Source organism: Motacilla alba, chromosome 5 (genome assembly GCF_015832195.1).
Source record: "Motacilla alba alba isolate MOTALB_02 chromosome 5, Motacilla_alba_V1.0_pri, whole genome shotgun sequence".
Lineage (NCBI taxonomy): Eukaryota > Metazoa > Chordata > Aves > Passeriformes > Motacillidae > Motacilla > Motacilla alba.
The window spans coordinates 34,747,938-34,766,472 of NC_052020.1; positions in this window are offsets into that span (position 1 = coordinate 34,747,938).

Consider the following 18,535-nt stretch of genomic DNA (forward strand, 5'->3'; position numbering starts at 1 on the left):
CTCCTGATTTTGCCCCCTCTGTGAGCTTAGTTTTGCCATGTTTTGGCCCTTTGCACTGCCCCGCATGGAATCCTGGTCCATTTTCTTGTAGTCACCCAATCTCCCAATTTTTTTTTTTTCCCCTTCAATTGCATTTCCTTTGATGGTCTCTCCGTTCCCGAGTGTTTGTGAGTCCTTCTTTGCTGTTTCCAGGATTTCAATGGCCATCAATCTTGGCAAGCTTTGCTCCATATCTCTTCAGCTGATGCCATCCCATGCTTTTTGATGGCTTTCACTTCTGCCACGATTTTTTTTTTTTTTTTAGTATCCTTACCTTGTCTCAGATATCTTCCCCACAAAGTTGTGTCCTCCTCTTTGATTTTTCTCCTGATGTTGCAAGATCTGTGAGCTTCGTTTTGGCATGTTTTGCTCCTTTGCACGGCACCTCATTGCCTGCCAGAGCATTTTCTGGTAGGCTGTCCGTGTCCCAGTTTTCTGGGGTTTTGGCGTTTTTTTTGGTTGCATTTCATTTGATCCTATCTCCTTTCCAGAGGCTTTGTAAGCCTTTCTGTTTGGGTTCGCAAGATTCCGTTTCCCTTCCCGAAAGGAAATGAAATTTCCTTTCGGGAAGGGAAACGGAATCTTGCGATTTCAATGGGGACCAATTGGGCTATCTTTGCTCCATGTCCCTGCACTTGATGCCATCCCATGCCTTTCGATGGCTTTCACTTTGGCCATGAAATTTTTGGCTTTTTTTTTTTTTTTCTTCAGTATCCATGCCATGTCTCTCGCATCCTCCCATCAAAGTTGTGTCTTCCTTCTTGATTTTTTCTCCTGATTTTGCCCCCTCTGTGAGCTTAGTTTTGCCATGTTTTGGCCCTTTGCACTGCCCCGCATGGAATCCTGGTCCATTTTCTTGTAGTCACCCAAGCTGCCAATTTTTTTTTTTCCCCTTCAATTGCATTTCCTTTGATGGTCTCTCCGTTCCCGAGTGTTTGTGAGTCCTTCTTTGCTGTTTCCAGGATTTCAATGGCCATCAATCTTGGCAAGCTTTGCTCCATATCTCTTCAGCTGATGCCATCCCATGCTTTTTGATGGCTTTCACTTCTGCCACGATTTTTTTTTTTTTTTTTTTTTTTAGTATCCTTACCTTGTCTCAGATATCTTCCCCACAAAGTTGTGTCCTCCTCTTTGATTTTTCTCCTGATGTTGCAAGATCTGTGAGCTTCGTTTTGGCATGTTTTGCTCCTTTGCACGGCACCTCATTGCCTGCCAGAGCATTTTCTGGTAGGCTGTCCGTGTCCCAGTTTTCTGGGGTTTTGGCGTTTTTTTCGGTTGCATTTCATTTGATCCTATCTCCTTTCCAGAGGCTTTGTAAGCCTTTCTTTTTGGGTTCGCAAGATTCCGTTTCCCTTCCCGAATGGAAATGAAATTTTCTTTCGGGAAGGGAAACGGAATCTTGCGATTTCAATGGGGACCAATTGGGCTATCTTTGCTCCATGTCCCTGCACTTGATGCCATCCCATGCCTTTCGATGGCTTTCACTTCGGCCATGAAATTTTTGGCTTTTTTTTTTTTTTTTCTTCAGTATCCATGCCATGTCTCTCACATCCTCCCAACAAAGTTGTGTCTTCCTTCTTGATTTTTTCTCCTGATTTTGCCCTCTCTGTGAGCTTAGTTTTGCCATGTTTTGGCCCTTTGCACTGCACCCCATTGAATCCTGGTCCATTTTCTTGTAGTCACCCAAGCTCCCAATTTTTTTTTTTTCCCCTTCAATTGCATTTCCTTTGATGGTCTCTCCGTTCCCGAGTGTTTGTGAGTCCTTCTTTGCTGTTTCCAGGATTTCAATGGCCATCAATCTTGGCAAGCTTTGCTCCATATCTCTTCAGCTGATGCCATCCCATGCTTTTTGATGGCTTTCACTTCTGCCACGATTTTTTTTTTTTTTTTTTAGTATGCTTACCTTGTCTCCGATATCTTCCCCACAAAGTTGTGTCCTCCTCTTTGATTTTTCTCCTGATGTTGCAAGATCTGTGAGCTTCGTTTTGGCATGTTTTGCTCCTTTGCACGGCACCTCATTGCCTCCCAGAGCATTTTCTGGTAGGCTGTCCGTGTCCCAGTTTTCTGGGGTTTTGGTGTTTTTTTTGGTTGCATTTCATTTGATCCTATCTCCTTTCCAGAGGCTTTGTAAGCCTTTCTTTTTGGGTTCGCAAGATTCCGTTTCCCTTCCCGAAAGGAAATGAAATTTCCTTTCGGGAAGGGAAACGGAATCTTGCGATTTCAATGGGGACCAATTGGGCTATCTTTGCTCCATGTCCCTGCACTTGATGCCATCCCATGCCTTTCGATGGCTTTCACTTCGGCCATGAAATTTTTGGCTTTTTTTTTTTTTCTTCAGTATCCATGCCATGTCTCTCACATCCTCCCAACAAAGTTGTGTCTTCCTTCTTGATTTTTTCTCCTGATTTTGCCCCCTCTGTGAGCTTAGTTTTGCCATGTTTTGGCCCTTTGCACTGCACCCCATTGAATCCTGGTCCATTTTCTTGTAGTCACCCAAGCTCCCAATTTTTTTTTTTTCCCCTTCAATTGCATTTCCTTTGATGGTCTCTCCGTTCCCGAATGTTTGTGAGTCCTTCTTTGCTGTTTCCAGGATTTCAATGGCCATCAATCTTGGCAAGCTTTGCTCCATATCTCTTCAGCTGATGCCATCCCATGCTTTTTGATGGCTTTCACTTCTGCCACGATTTTTTTTTTTTTTAGTATCCTTACCTTGTCTCAGATATCTTCCCCACAAAGTTGTGTCCTCCTCTTTGATTTTTCTCCTGATGTTGCAAGATCTGTGAGCTTCGTTTTGGCATGTTTTGCTCCTTTGCACGGCACCTCATTGCCTGCCAGAGCATTTTCTGGTAGGCTGTCCGTGTCCCAGTTTTCTGGGGTTTTGGCGTTTTTTTCGGTTGCATTTCATTTGATCCTATCTCCTTTCCAGAGGCTCTGTAAGCCTTTCTTTTTGGGTTCGCAAGATTCCGTTTCCCTTCCCGAAAGGAAAAGCATGCTTATCATTTGATCATGTCATTGACATAAGTGGTTCGCACTTTTTAAAGCCAAAAGCTGTCTTCTAAACCTGCTCAGAGGTCTCATTAATTTTATGTGAGCATGGCAGTTCTTTTAAGCCTGTCCAAGGAAAAAGGTGGCAATTTTGATGGAGAGAGAAAAAGAGAGAAAGATGTGTTTCAAGCTCTTTATCTTGATGTCATTTTTTTTTTCTCCACTGATATATGTAATGAAACAAAGAGGATTTAATCATGGCAAACAGAGGACTATTGGCACCCAGAGGGATCTCATTTTCTCTCTTACAAGTCTATTTCGTTTCAGGTTCCAACATCTTCTTTTCAGCCTATCCACAAGGCCGAGTTTCTTACCTGGGGCTTAAACTTATGAGGCATGAAGCTCTTTTGTTTTGATAGGTGCTCTTTTCTACTCCTCAGCCTAGCATTGGTGCTGCTAATACACAGAACAAACTCGGATATGCTAATGAGTGTAATTATCAAAATTCTGTCTGTAATGAGTCTTATTATTTTCTTCACTTTTAATTCCTGGAGTAGAGTGATAAAAACAAATTGTACTGATACAAGAGTGAGAAATATGGTTGTTTGTTATGCATTCACATTGGATTCTCCATCCTTGGATTTCTCCAGTTTCTCTAAAATCTCTGGAGTAATGGAAATATCATAAACTAGCGAGAATCAGACCATAACCTCTGTCACAAAATAACTGCATACAAGGTGTTTCAAATAAAAAGAAAATGTGCAGAGGGAACTTAAAATGGTCCTGTTATCATATGGGTTTCAAACTCTTCCAGAAAAAAAATATTTTTCTGCTGACCGGCTGCCTTGAGGCTAAGGTATTATTTGCACATTTTGATCCTTAACTGGTGGAGTAAAAGGTGATAATGTAATATTAACATAATATCAATGATAAATAATAACACAATTTAAAGAAGAAAAGGTGGACATTCAGACTTTAAAGTTGTGAACAAATATCCTCTCCTTGCCTTGCCTTACCTTTCCATGCTTTCCTCCACTTGCTTTACCCCACCTTGCCTTCCTTTCCCAGAACCCTGCATCACGTGGGGTTCTGGGATATACTCTTAGATATATCTTAGGTGCAGTTTGATGATTAAAGTCTAAATATTAATTTTAATGTTCTCCCTTAAATTATGTGGAAGTGATGTACACACGGTTCCTTTGTGGTTTAGAAGGAGCTTTTAGGCATCACACTGTGGGATAAAAAGCCTGAAGAAGAAAGAAATTTTGGGTATGGACAAAACATAGGAAAAAAGAAAAGCGAGAGCTCTGTAGGTAGAGAATAAAAACTCAATTCAAGGTACAATATAGCAAAATTATTGGTAAACACTGATTCAATTACAATTTGTTTGATTGCTTTAGTGATTTTAATCCAGTTTTAGAAGAATGATTATCCCAGTGGTTTGGCTTTTTTTTTTTTAGCTTTTCTTTGTACTTCAAAAAAAAAAAATACAGCTGTGGAACCTTGTGAAAACAATAACGCGTCACTTTTATGGAAGTTATTCAGATCTTAGTGTGTCTGAACTGTCCATAAGTGGTAAACAATTCTGATAACTTGGATCTGATATTATCAAAGGTTTTTATTTTTCTTACCTCTAATTTTATCTTATTGGTAAACTTTGGGGAAAAAAAAAATGACATTTTATTGTCCCACTACAACACTGGCTAGAAGGTGTGTCTTGTCATCCCCATTTCAAATAACTATGAAAGATTATGCCATAGAATCTTTAGGGATGGAAAAGATGTCCAAGATCATCAAGCCCAACCACTAACACTGCCAACTGGACCACAAAACCAAGACTTTTAGTGACACATCTACATGGTTTTTGACATTTCCAGGGATACTTACTCCATCACTTCCCTGGGTAGCCTATTACAATGCTTAGCCATGCTTTCAGTGAAGAATTTTTTCCTAATAGTTAATTTGTTTATACTTAAGATGTTTATCAGATATACAACATATGCCTTTCATGATCATGCCCCTTTTAATGAACTGGCTTGCCTACTTTGATTAAAGCAATCAGAGAAAATCTAACTAAACCTAAAACTAGCATGAAATACTCGTTGTCAAAAACTGTAGGGTTACAGGCCTCAACTTTTTTGCTTGGAAAAGAAAACTGATTTTTATCTTAATCTGTCTGAGAAACATAAGTTGGTTAAACTCTCATAGAATTTTGTTTATTTGTTTTGGTTGGGGTTTTTTTGTGGTTCAGCTATTTTATTTTTTCTGGAAGGATACTCTTGACACTTGAAAACAAAACTCTGCATAAAAAACTTCAGATGCTGAATATTTGACCACTTTTATTCAACCACAGCTTCGAAGACTACATTCATACAGACCCCTTACCAAGACTGTGAAATTTGGAAGGGAAATTTTGCTCAGGACCACCAGCAGAGTACTTGCCTATGGCTGAACTCTTAGGAGATACTTTAACTTAGTGCTGGAAGGTGCTTCTCCCTCAAGGTTTCATCCTGAGGCCCCATGTTTACTTACATTAGATACTTTGGAAGGATAAAGAGTTGAGTGAACACTCAGAGATTTGACCTGTGATTCCTGAGTTCTAGATGTTGGTGATCTGCTTTCCAAAATAGTCATCAGTTTCTCTCAGTGAATTGGGCAGGAAGGAGAGAGGAAAGTCTTTCAACATTACCCCAGTTCTGTAAGTTTTAGGCAGCTCTGTTTAAAGCCACGGGGTTTTGTAAACTTGCATGGGCAGATGGACCCAAAGTTTTGCAATCCAGACTAAAATTTGCATCAAAACGTAAGCAAGGAGCAGCACTAGTAAATGTGACAATTCACTAAAATTAGAGAGAAAATGAGCTTAGTAGGCTTGTTGGTAAATATCTGGAGTACAAGGAAATGTGCCTCAAAGTGTGTCTATGTAAAGCCTGGAATCAAAGTGTGTCTCAATGGCTTTCAGGCACAACTTGCACTACTGTTGGTGAGACTTTCATGACTGTTAGATTGGTCTCCAAATCAGGTTTTGACCAGAACTACATAGACTAAGAACTAATTGAAAAACAGTCCACTGTTAACCAATCAATGTTTTGTTTATTTGCCTGTTTGTTGGTTGGCTGATTTTTTTACACTGAAGCCCTTGGATGTAAGTGCTTTCAGCTTGGGGGATGATTGAGGGCACAGTTGATTTCTTTGTCAGACCCAAAGATCAGGGTCAGCAGAAGTGCAGTTCTATTCCAGCACGTGGAATAGTTCTCTTTTTCTTTTTTTTTCCTCAAATAAACTCTAGAACAGAAAAATGAGAACAGAAAAATGAACCAGACAGAAGTTAATGGCTGAAGTTTGTGGAAAAGATCTGTTCCATGGGTACTATACCAAACAACTTCCAGCCTCTCAGTGAGGACGGGGGACTTGAAGTTCTTTGCACAATATTCAATCAAAAGGTTTTGCACTTGATAGGGAAGATAACTAGGACGAGATTCTACATCTATCATGTGGTAGAAATTAGAGTGGCTATAGTTATCATTTTTTTCTCCATTTAAAAAAAAACCAATCATCTCTATGAGCTTCATCCTGTTCTTTTGTCGTGTTGTTTTCTGGATTTCTCATTGAGAATCTGCCTCCTTGCTTTTGCACTTTCTTCACACTATTGCCTCTCTGTTCCATCTTAACTCAGGCTAACACAGTGAAGCCTCCTCACAGCAAGGTTACCCTAGTTGTTTCACAACCCTTCCAGCTTTCTTAGTATGCAACACAATATTCACTTTGACTTGTCTAGTTATAATTATTTGCTGCTTTGATGGAGTGTTTTATTAATTCTATATTATCCTTGGAAAAATGCACATAATGTGTGAATCTATCAATGCATAGTTTCCAGAATGTAAACATAATCACATTAGATTGCAAAATCCACCTTGTTTTCAAGTCTATGTGTTTCCCTACTTTCGCTCCTCTACCTTTATTCTAGCGACTGCAGACACAAGACCTACAGCTATAAGCTCTAGTTGCTCTAGCAGTGGAATCCCTACTTGATAGCAGTTTGCTTGCAAATTGCAACAGGTGGAATGAGAGACATAGAGCTGATGGGGCATTCTGCTGAGGGAAGACATAGAATCTTTCCCCATCTTTCTGAAGACAGATGAATTTCCAAAATTTTCATAAATAGGGTCAGATAAAAAAAGGCATTACATTTAGGATATTTGTTCTTTTTCCAGAACTTTATAGTCTCCTCCATTGTATTAAGTAAAAACCAACTGATTTTAAAAAAGGAGGACAGATCTTTTGCTCCAGTGGAAGTTGACCGCATCATTGATTTGGTGCTTGAAGGGTTAAATTGTAAAGCAGAGAGCTCACTTTTCAGAGATATTCTAGGACTTTAGGAAACAATGGAGTTTGAGTTTACTGCTGGGATAGGAAGTTGAACAGCAAGGTTCAGCTTTTCTGAGGGAATCTAAGAGTAAGCCAAGAGGTCAGTAGGTTAAAGGGCAGTGCTCAGGCTTCCCATCAGTTCCAGATACTCCAAACATTCAGGCATTCAGTGGCTGGATTTCCTCATGACATTCAGATGAATGGCCAGTAGAAACGAAGAACTAAATCTGGGCCTGCCTTCAACTCTGTAACTTGTACCCTCCCTTATTCATTTAAATTGATGTAATAATAAAAAAATAATTTCAGTAAAAGTAATAAGCAAGGAAAAAAACCCCAAACATATTTTCTCAAATATCTTTAAGCATTATTCCCTATATGTTGAACTGCAAGCAGAAATGCAGATGAAGCCAGTGCATGCACAGAGAGCTCTGACTCCATTGTCTTTTGCCATGAATGTGTGCAGTAAGGTATATTTTGCACTAAATATAGCTTTTTAGAGAACATAGCTTCTCAAAACATGTAGTTTAGAGGGTTTTATGAAGCTCAGAGAACAAGGTTTAGTAAGCTACAGCAGTAAGACTATAAATTAGGAAAGACATAGGTTGTTGTAGCTCATCATTGTGCACTAGAAAGACTGATTAATACTAGAACGTTTATTAATGACTCCAAGCACCCAGGGACCATTCTGTGCACTGCTTTTGGCTAGGACAAAAAAGGCATTCTGAGTTCTGGTTGATTACAAAGACCATGCACAATTTTTTTATTTCCTTTTTCACTCTAGATAACAAAAAGTTTAGAACATCTTTGCTCATATCTCCGTTTGCTTATCCAGCTGTTGAATTTTGCCCCAGTTCTTTGATTGTTGACATCATTACTCTACTTTTACTTCATTTAGGCTGTTTCTTTGATGAATAAAATAGCTCCATGCCTCCTGGACTCCTGATGATCTCTACATGAATTTGCTTTCAGTGCCTAGTGTTTATTTTCAATTACTATGCTCCTTGTGTTATACCATCTGATTGATTTTGTTTGTTTTGAGCAATGGCTTCTATAATTTCTGATTTTACAGAATCATAGCATGGTTGGAACTGAATGGAAGCTCTGGAGGTCATCTAGTCCAATCCTTCTGCTAGAGAATATGCACACAGAACAGGTTGCACAGGACCACCTCTAGGCAGATTTTGAATATGTCGAGAGAAGGAGGCTCCACAACATCTCTGGACAACCTGTTCTAGTGCTCTGTCACCCTCAATGTAAAGAAGATTTTCCTCATGTTCAGACAGAACTTCCAGTGTTTCAGTTTGTGCCTATTGTGCCTTGTTCTGTTGCTGGGCACTACTGAAAAGGCTCTACCCCCATTCTTTTGACACCTGCTCTTGAGATATTCCTATGCATTGATAAGATCTTTTCTCAGCATTCTCTGCTTCAGGCTGAGCAGGCCCAGCCCCCTCAGCCTTTCTTCATAACAAAGATGCTCTAGTCCCTTAATAGCTTTTGTAGCCTATTCTGGACCCTCTCCAGGAACTCCATGTCTTTCTTGATCAGGGGAGCCCAGAACTGGACAAAGTACTCCAGATATGGCCTCACCAGGGCTGAGAAGGGGAGAATCACCTCCCTTTCCGTTTTAGTAGAGGAGTGAAGTTTTTGTACCTAGATTTCACATGGGCATTTGCATGCTTCAAGAGAATTGTATCTCGTCTTACAGCAGCATTTTCATCACAATTTTTAATGCAGAGAAATTGATTACCCCTGCATGTTTTCATGGCCTGGCTTCTCCACAGTGAAACATACACACAGCTCCTAACCTAACCCCATTTAAAAGTCAGATTTTGAGCCTTCATTTTCTTTTCTTTATTCAGCCCTCCTAAAATCCACCATGCAACCAATGAACAAGTGATAACATAGGTGTTGTCATGCCCCTGGAGAGGCTTCTATGACAGAGTTCAACTGTCTTGCAAACATCTTACTGGAATGCTTGTAAAAATTGATTTTTGATGGCTGCTGGTTGTATTTGCAGAAGACAAAAGATTTATTCATAATCTCATATGGTGTGGCATAAGAAAAACACAAGTTTGACAATAGATATTGATAAAAAGGGATTTTTTTTTTTAGTTCATTTGTTTTGGCAGGAAGTGATGGGGAAGACATTAAAAAAAGAAAGGAAAAAAATTTAAAAATCTGTAAACACAAGATCTATACAATGAATTTTTTAAACCAAAGTATGTGAAATTCAGCTCCCTGTATGCTGAAGTAATGTGTAAGACTAGTTACTGTGATTCACAAAGAGCCATCTTGCTGCTTAAGCTGAAGCTGCTTTCAGCTTCAGCAGCTGTTTTGATTCATAATCTGTGCTGTAGCAAGGTTTATTTTAAAATACCAAGCAGGAGACAGGGCATTCAAACATCAATTACTTAACCGAGAGGATTCAAAACCTGAAGTGCTTAAAACTGAAATGAAACACATGGCAAATATTTTGCTTCCTGTCACACTGGGGATTCGATCCTGCAAGCTGTGTGAGTGCAAAGCTCCAGTTTGTCTGCAGTTAACAGGTGAAATTCTGACATTGTTGTCGTCAACCAAAATCTTTCCTTCACCTTTCACAGAGTCAATTTGACCACAGAGATGCTCTCAGAGCAAGGCAGGGTCAGGTCTCAGAGCCTTTAAATTCTTGTCATTTTAAGCTGGATTCTCTGCAGGCTTGCAAATATAAAATAATTTAATGCTATTCTTTAGGGACATTGGAAGGATGGCAATGTCATGCCTTCAGCCTCTAGGAAAGAGTGCTTAAATATTTTCATTTGGCTCTTGCAGCTGTGATTGGAGCTAGTCCACTTTGCATCAGTCCTTCTCTGACACTGCATTCAGGTCTTCTTGCGAGTCCGTGGCAGCCTATATATGGCAGAATAAAATAAAATTTTAAAATAAATAATTAAAGCCTCCAACCTATTACATATGGATGTATATTATACCCCTATATCCCCTCAGTCCTATTTCCAAATCAGTTTATACTTATCAGAGAGGAAAATGTTGCCCAGAATCTCCTAGCCTCTTCCTGTGTTTGGTAAGTCCTGATCTGCCAACACGAGCAAAAAAGTCACCAGTGATGCAGTGTGCAGGATTCTTTCCCTATTGCTGGGATTGCTGGCATGAGAGGATTGCCTGCATAAATGATATGCAGGATCACGCTGAGACGACACCTGGAATTGCCAAAGCATTCAGACATAGAGGTGGTCGAGAGAAACTTATATGTGGCATTCAAATTATTTTGTTAATGGTGCCATCTCCTGGTAGCAATTTGCTAAGCTAATCCTTGCCCCACAGATTTCTTACACTTTCTATTTTAATACCATACCCCTGAAGAGAGGTAAACAAAGTAACTTAGATCGCTTTGTCTGCAAATGTCTGTTTTCTTATTTAATAAGGAATATTCAAATAGGAAACAAGCTTTTATTAAACAGCAGAGTATTTTAGAACTGAACTTTCTTGATATAAACCCAGTGCTTTTGGAAAATATTATCTTTTTCCTGTTCAAGTTGTTTTCATTTATTTCTTCCACAAGTATCAAACAATATAAAAACAAGTTAGATGATGCTGACAGAGAGGAATGAGTCTGCATACCAATGCAGGTCCTAAGCCCCCACACTTTGGGGAAGCAATAGTGCAATTCAGAGTAGGTTCAGAATATTTGACAAACAAAGGAACTCTTACTGGAAAAGACTGATGGCATGCCTAAATCAATAAGAAATATGTCTTCAGATTTTGAGTGGGACTAGTAATGTTTGAATGCTGTGTCCAGAGCCTTACAAGGACTCACTTTTCAGATCTAAGAAATAAAGTATGGTGGAACTCAGAAATACTAAGACATCACAGCAGAATAAGTGAAATATACAAGTAATGTATCTAATTCCATGATACTACACAGGGGAAAACTGTTTTCCTGAACTTAATCAGTAATTTCTTTCACTGATTCAGAAGGATTAGTAGAGTCGCATTGTGGCAAAGATACCATAAATTTGTTTTCTATAGTGCTCTTTCTGTTCTGGCTCTGCCCGACTAGGCTGTTACTGTGAAAAAAGATGCTTAACTGAGATGCACCTCAATGTTTTTAACACACAGAAAGAATATGTAACAGGAGTGATGGCACTTTGATCTTCACATGACTTCTGTAAAGATCAATGAAATAAAGTTTGCAAAGGACTTATATACTACTAAATTCAGAACCACACAGTAGGTTACTTGTGATATAGTGTCTGTAAACTGGAAAATTTCTTAGTGAAGGTGAATTTGGCCTTTACTGTCTTTAGATGTCATACATAAATTTCTCTAGGATGACAGGTTAGCTACCTTTGCAGAAACATAGCCTCCTGAATGTGTGGGTAACTTCCACTTACAAGCAGGACTTCACTGTTGCAGAGTGCATTTTGATGTAATATTTGTTTTTCTTCACATTTCTATGCTCAGAAGCAGCAATAAATTTACTATACTTATCTATCCTATACTTGAGCAGTGTTATCGTACTCCACAGTTTAATCAGCCAAAATCTGTCTTTTTGACTGGAGGAAAGAAGTCTTGAATTTTAATTCCTATTGCCACCTATTTGGTCTTGTTTTTCCAGGCATCCATCCTGTTGCCATCCTCTCAATCTTCCCCAACAAAGAGCAGAAGGAGATGCAAAGGTAATCCAGTATCAAACCACTTCCAGGCTGTGGCTGGTTTCCCCTGACAAGGGTAAAGACTCTCTAGCAGAAAGGCTTTACAGGAAGTAGATCTTATTCAATAAATTCATAAAGGACCCAACCATGGCCTGTTTTGGGAGCAGTTCCATGAGAATCATGCTGGAAGATATTCCAGAAGAAGAGACTGTTTCTATTACCACGTGATGCCTGATGTGCAGACAAGCTGAAATGGTAGTAAAAGAAATAGGGAAAATGTTGCCACAAATAGTGTGTGGATTACAACAGAACAATTTGCAAGGGAATGGAGAAGTGAATTGCTGGGAAAGGATCTACTGGGAAAGGTCAAATTATGTAAGTTGCAGAATTTTTACTTGGGGAACTCTAATGATAGACAGATAGCTACATGTTCAAGTACTTGATACTGTTGAGTATCTAGTTGTGCAAAAAACAGCTGAAGACTTCAAAACATACTTAGGGAGATATTACAATCAGAATGGTAAATAACAAAGTAAACTGTCAACATTTTCATTATATATTAGATGCCAGATACTGGAGACTTTGAAGGCAAAATAGAAGCAGGACCGAACAGGAAGAAAATCAAGAAGTAAAAAGTAACCAGGTAAAAGAAGTCTAAGAGCAATAATCAGCTGCCATCTACTTGTAGGCAGTTGAATATCCTAATTCTTTTTTATATTCCCAAGTGTATCTCATTACAGTTTAGCTGTGGTTTTTAACTTGCCTTTCCCAACAGGCTTCTTTAATTCAAAGAAAAATCACTTTGATCTAGAGATAAAAATATTGTGTTCGCCTTCTCTGGATGGAATTAAACCAGAATAATTTTTAATAATGCATACATTTTTTTCTTTGCCCAACTTTTCAAAGGAGCTTTCAGGATCCTATTTATATTCAAATTGTTTAAATATTTTTTCATGCAAGCTAAACTTTTAACTTCACAGCCACTTTTTGCCCAACATTAATTATCAATTAAACTGCTAATTATTTCAATGAACGTATCTTACTATTGTCTTATGGATTCATGCTTTTGAACGGAAAGTGGGACATTCAGCCGTCTTCCTATGCAGCATTATTTTATAATTTAGTTGGAAGTGACTGCCTGTGAATTGCTTGGCAGCACTGCTCTGTGACCTCTGCTGACTAGAAGCTGCCAGAAGTACTATATCAATTTCTAGCTGTTGGCGTTTGCTTCTATATTTAAAAAGAACTTACAGCTTTTTTTTTATGCAAATGGAAGGCAAGGGGAACCTTATTGTCCTGATACACGGAGTAATTACCAGCAGCGGAAACTCCAAAGCATTCTGGCATCAGACAGAAGGAGACTGGTACCTATCTTAACGCGAATTACTGCGCTTTCACATTAAAAATATCCCGGTAGGCTGGCACTTACATCCGTCCTCTGTGCCTAAGGCTTGGTGAAAGCAGCGCGGCCGGCGGCGCTGGGGTGGGAGCGGCCCGCGGCAGGAGCCGGGGCTGGCCAGGAGGTGGCGAGGCGCGCCCGGGATCCGCGCTCGGCTGCGAGCGCCGCCCGCCGCCCGGCGCGGCCCCGCCAGCCCCGCCGCGCTCCTTTCCCTCCGAGGATGGTTCCTAATTGAATGTTGCAGTTTAAAAGTTAAAGTCTGCAGGGGGTTCGGAATAAGAAGTTGTTAATACGTATCTACTAAAAAAAAAAAAAAAAAAAAACCAAAAAAAAAAAACCAAACAAAAAAACCCCAACCAAACAAAAAAAAAAAAAAAAAAAAAAAACAAAACCAAAAAACCACCAAAAACCCAACAAAAAACCCCCAACAAAACAAAACAAAACAAACCCCAAAAACCCACAAAACAAAACAAAACAAAAAAAAAACCCAAAAAAAATTACAAACCCCACCAAACCCACACTTCCAATACCTCGAAGTATGAAAATATATTGTTAATGGAGTAAAATCACACAGCCTCTTATTTTGCAATTATCATGCTAATCAGACAACATAAGCTAATAGTTACTGGATGGCTCAGAAAACTGGCAATGCCCTGGCATTTTTGTCTTTGATAACCGGTTTGAGTTCAATCTAGAATTGTGTTATTACCCACTTGGCTCAAAAGAGATTGCTTTGGTGGTTTCAGGCAAATGCATGGTTGTTTGCATCATAAAATGATGACAGCTACTTGGGAAAGTGATTTGAAAGAGGAGGCTAAGGCTTTGTCTGAACAGTAAAGTTGGGCTACTTATGAAAATTTAGTTCAAGTGATAATATTGTCTGGATCTAGTTATACTTGTATATCTATTTTTGTATGAGTAGGGATTTAACCACACTACAGTTATAAGATACTTTTGTGCTCATATAAATATGTCTACTTTAGAAACTGTGCCAATATAATTTTACTGGTAAAAGCCCCAGCTTAGCCAACAAAAGAGTACAAATATTGAGAGAGGATTATTAAGAGTAATAAATTAATTTCATCACCCTTAAGGCTATGAATACATGAATAAGTCTGCTCAAAACCAATTAGACAGGGAATATGTGAATCAAGATTTTAAATGTGTGTGATAGGAGAGTTATTAAGCATGCAGAATATTGCAGCATTTATAATATTAGTCCTACATCTTCTTCAGTACCTTGCCTACACTCTGTTGTCTCCTCCTCGGAATCATGGAGTTATTATCTTCATATGCTGTGTGCTATAAGAGTGGAAGAGCTGCAAGAGCTTCCTTCGGTCCAAAAGCTGCCTGAGCCTCCTCATAAGCAAAAGCAGTAAATGTGGAAACAGTGGCTCTGTGAATTGAAAAAGGCACTGCAAGGGCTTGAGCAAGAGCAAAGCCCTGAGGATTTTAAAGAAAGGGCAGGGAGTGCCCCCTGCCCCAGGAACTGGAGCCCAGTCACAAGATGCTTCCAGGGACAAACAAGGTCAGTTTTGACTGGAAGGCCGGGAAACAAGACACAGAAGAAATTGTATTTCTGGTACAGTCACTAACACCTCTGTCCTCTTGATCAAAAGAGTAAATTATGTCATGCAATCATGCTTCTTTTCTACATAGCACTGTGAAGAGTTTTACTGCTGTCACCAATCATTGACAGACAAGTCTCCTTGTGTGTGTGTTCTTTACTACCTTGAGCTCCACATTTTGCACAGAGACAGGACACGCACAGGAGAAGTTTAATCTAACATTCTATGACACTATATTCTACTTTGTCACAGTACTTTGTTAGCAATGTGCTGAGAGATTTGTGCTAAACAAGGCTGGAAATACATGGATCTGCCATGACTAACTAGTGCCCATCATTAGGACTTCAAGGGCTGTGCCTTTGTTCAGCAGCCAGCCTACAGACCCTGTGACCTCTGAGACAGCTGTGGCTGTAGTTACAGGGAGTCTGTATTTATGAGTACTTCAAATGTGTGACAAAGAGATTTTTTGTAAATGGAATATAATTCACATTTTATGGACACAGTATACCCTTTGCCTCCCACAGAACATCTCATCTAAGGGTCTTTGGATGCATGTAAGCTAACTGGAAATGTGAGAATATATCACTTAGTATGCCTGCCTTTTATTGGCTTTGTGTTCAAGGTTACTGGTCTCTGTGCCCAAGTCATTCATTTACTTTCTTTGTCAGTTTGCCATCTACAAATGTAGTTAAATATAGAAACATAATGAGGAGCTGACTGAGAATATTGTACATTCCTGCATATTTTTGAATATTGCATTTTCCAAGTGTCAGTAATCCACAAGAAGACTAAGATATGCCAGGATATCTGCGTAGGTACCCTAGTACTGAGACTGATTTTTTTATTAATGTGAGCTTGTTTAGAGCAAGCCAGTTCATGCATGCAAACCTGTGTCACCCCGGCTTTGAAGCTCAGTTGTATTCTTCTTCACAGACAAGGGGCTAATAGTTATAAATTTTTAGAATATCTAAAAATATTGTGCATTTAAATTGTTGCCAAGAGGGGAATGGGTATACTGGATACCTAGCAGTTGTGCTTTGTGCTGTTCCTCTTCTCAATCTATGTATGCATTCAGCTTCCTAATCCTAAAACTTTATCTGAATTTTCTGAAATGTAGTAATTTTGAAAGCAACAGTCTGTGGAATTTTCCCTTCATGTTTCACTGAGCTCTGAGAACAAGAAGGGGTATTTGAGCTTTAAATAAATACTTTCTGATGACTTTGTTTGTTTAGCAGGAACTCTTCCAAATTTAATGTTAGTGTATATGCATATACATACATCTGCACTTTTTGGCCAAGAGAGGCTGTTTTCAGACCACAATGAATATGAAAAGCCCATTATCAGAGTGAAAGCAGTTAATCTTGAACTGGCTCATGTTACAGATGAAACTTTGATGTGCAAAACTTCCCATTAGGATAAAGGCGAAGTCAAGTTCAACCCAGGAACATTAAAAGTGCTCCTTATTTATATCTCCTTGTTTCCCTAAGAAAAACTACAGCCACTATGTTTTACTGATAGGTCTCATTTTGCATATTAGACGTTTTCCAGTCTTGAGCTGTGAGCCAAATGCCTACTCTAACTTTTCACCACTTAGTGCCATGCATATTCTTGCATATTCTTGATTGTACCTACATTTGGCAGATGGCAGAGTAAAGCCTGTGGACACATACATGTTACATGAGCGTGGGCTTTTAAAATCACCTTAATTATTGTTTTTATTAAGATTCCCATTCATAACACATAGTGGTCATCTGTGGTGAGCACGGAATACAAGGCCATGAGCAAAAGTGGCAAGCTTAGAAACTGCAAAAGTGCCTAATTAGTCTCTGGAGACCTTAAATCCTACTTCAGAAGAAATCAGGAAGCCTGACACACCTAGAAACCCTCAGGGATTCATGCTTGCAAGCGTATCTCACTTTTGAGAAATACAGTTAAGGACTCTGACCTGTGACTTCTGGCAAACTCAGCTACAGCAGCAGAATGCCCTCACCCTCCTTCCTGCCCCTTTTGCAGATGTCAGAGATGGCAGAATGAAGCATCACAGCTCTAATTCACAATCGGAAAAAATCACTTAAAGATAAAAACTGTGCTTAGATTATTCTGAGTGTCAGCCAGAAGAGTTGAAATATTCTATTTTTGCTGTTATAAGGCCAGTAACAAACAGCTGGAGGCTGAGACAGTAACATCTTAAAATGCTGCAGCTGTTTACTTGGTAGATGTGAGCCAGGTCCCTCAAGTAAATTTTTATTTTTTTAAGAATATGTCAGTTAAGTTTCCATGTATTAAATTCAGTGACCTAACTGCTCAAATAACTCATGTTTTTATATCTTTAAGTCAACAGAGGAACCATAACATCTACTTGCTTTTCACAGGGTTGTTATTAGGACTCTCTGAAAGAGCAGTCCCCATTAAAAGTGTCAGAGGTCATTACCAATAAGTCACTATTCATTTTGGAAGTTATACTGAAAACTATTTAAGTTATAGTTGGCAAATGTATCATAAATTTATATTGAAAAATAGTTTGTCTTGATAGAAATACTTCAACAGAATTTGCCAATTTTTGTCAAACTTTGGCAGCACACACATGCTTACAGATTTCGGCATTTGCCTTAAAAGCATATTTTCATCATGCCTGTTTTCCTTTAGCTCCCCTGGTTGGCACCCTGCCCAGCAGACTTCTGCAGAGTGAGGCCTCAGGTTCTCCAGACCCAGAGAAGAGATAGACTCCCTTAGTTTAGGACCTTTGTGCTTGGATGCCCATACAAAACATTTCATTTCATAGAACCTTTCAAAAGAGCAAGTTTTCAGTCTGAAACTGAAGTGGACTTTTATTAAATTCTTATTTGTGAATAGGTGATGCTCAAGCTTGTAGATGTGCTTAGTAAGGCAGCAAAATAGTTTACACTTCTTATGTGTGCTCCCTGTTCTTCACTGAAATAAAGCAATGATGCATCAAGAAGCACAAATATTAGCTCACCCAGTAGACTCCAATTTCAGCATTGACTCACTCCAGTTGCTAGAAACAAGGTAAGTAAAAAGCAAAGCAAAATTGCATCCCACTCACATGTCAAATTTATCACTACTGGAAAGTGGTTGATCTACCAAGAGAGTTCCTCTGGTTTACATTTGATTTGGTTATTTCCCACCTGGCACATGCATAGAAAATCCCCGGAATATGAGTTTTTAGTTCAGATGCCACAGGACTGGTGAGGCAGAAGATGGCCAGTGCAGTATATGCCTGACGTCCTTTGTTGAATACAATTTGATCTATTTTTCTAGGGAAAAAAAAACTTACTAGTTTCTCCATGAAAGTGGTAAGTTTAGCTAAGTTTGGGGTGCTAAACAACTACAGGTACTAGTCTCTGGAGTATCTGCATGAAGTAGAACTTTTCCAGGATGCCAATATTTTGGTATATCTTGCTGAATAATACTGCACCACAATTCATAATTATCGAACTCTAATCTTTTGCCCAGTCTTATGGACTGAAGAAGTATATGGGGGTTAACCTGTCTAGTGATTAATTCTT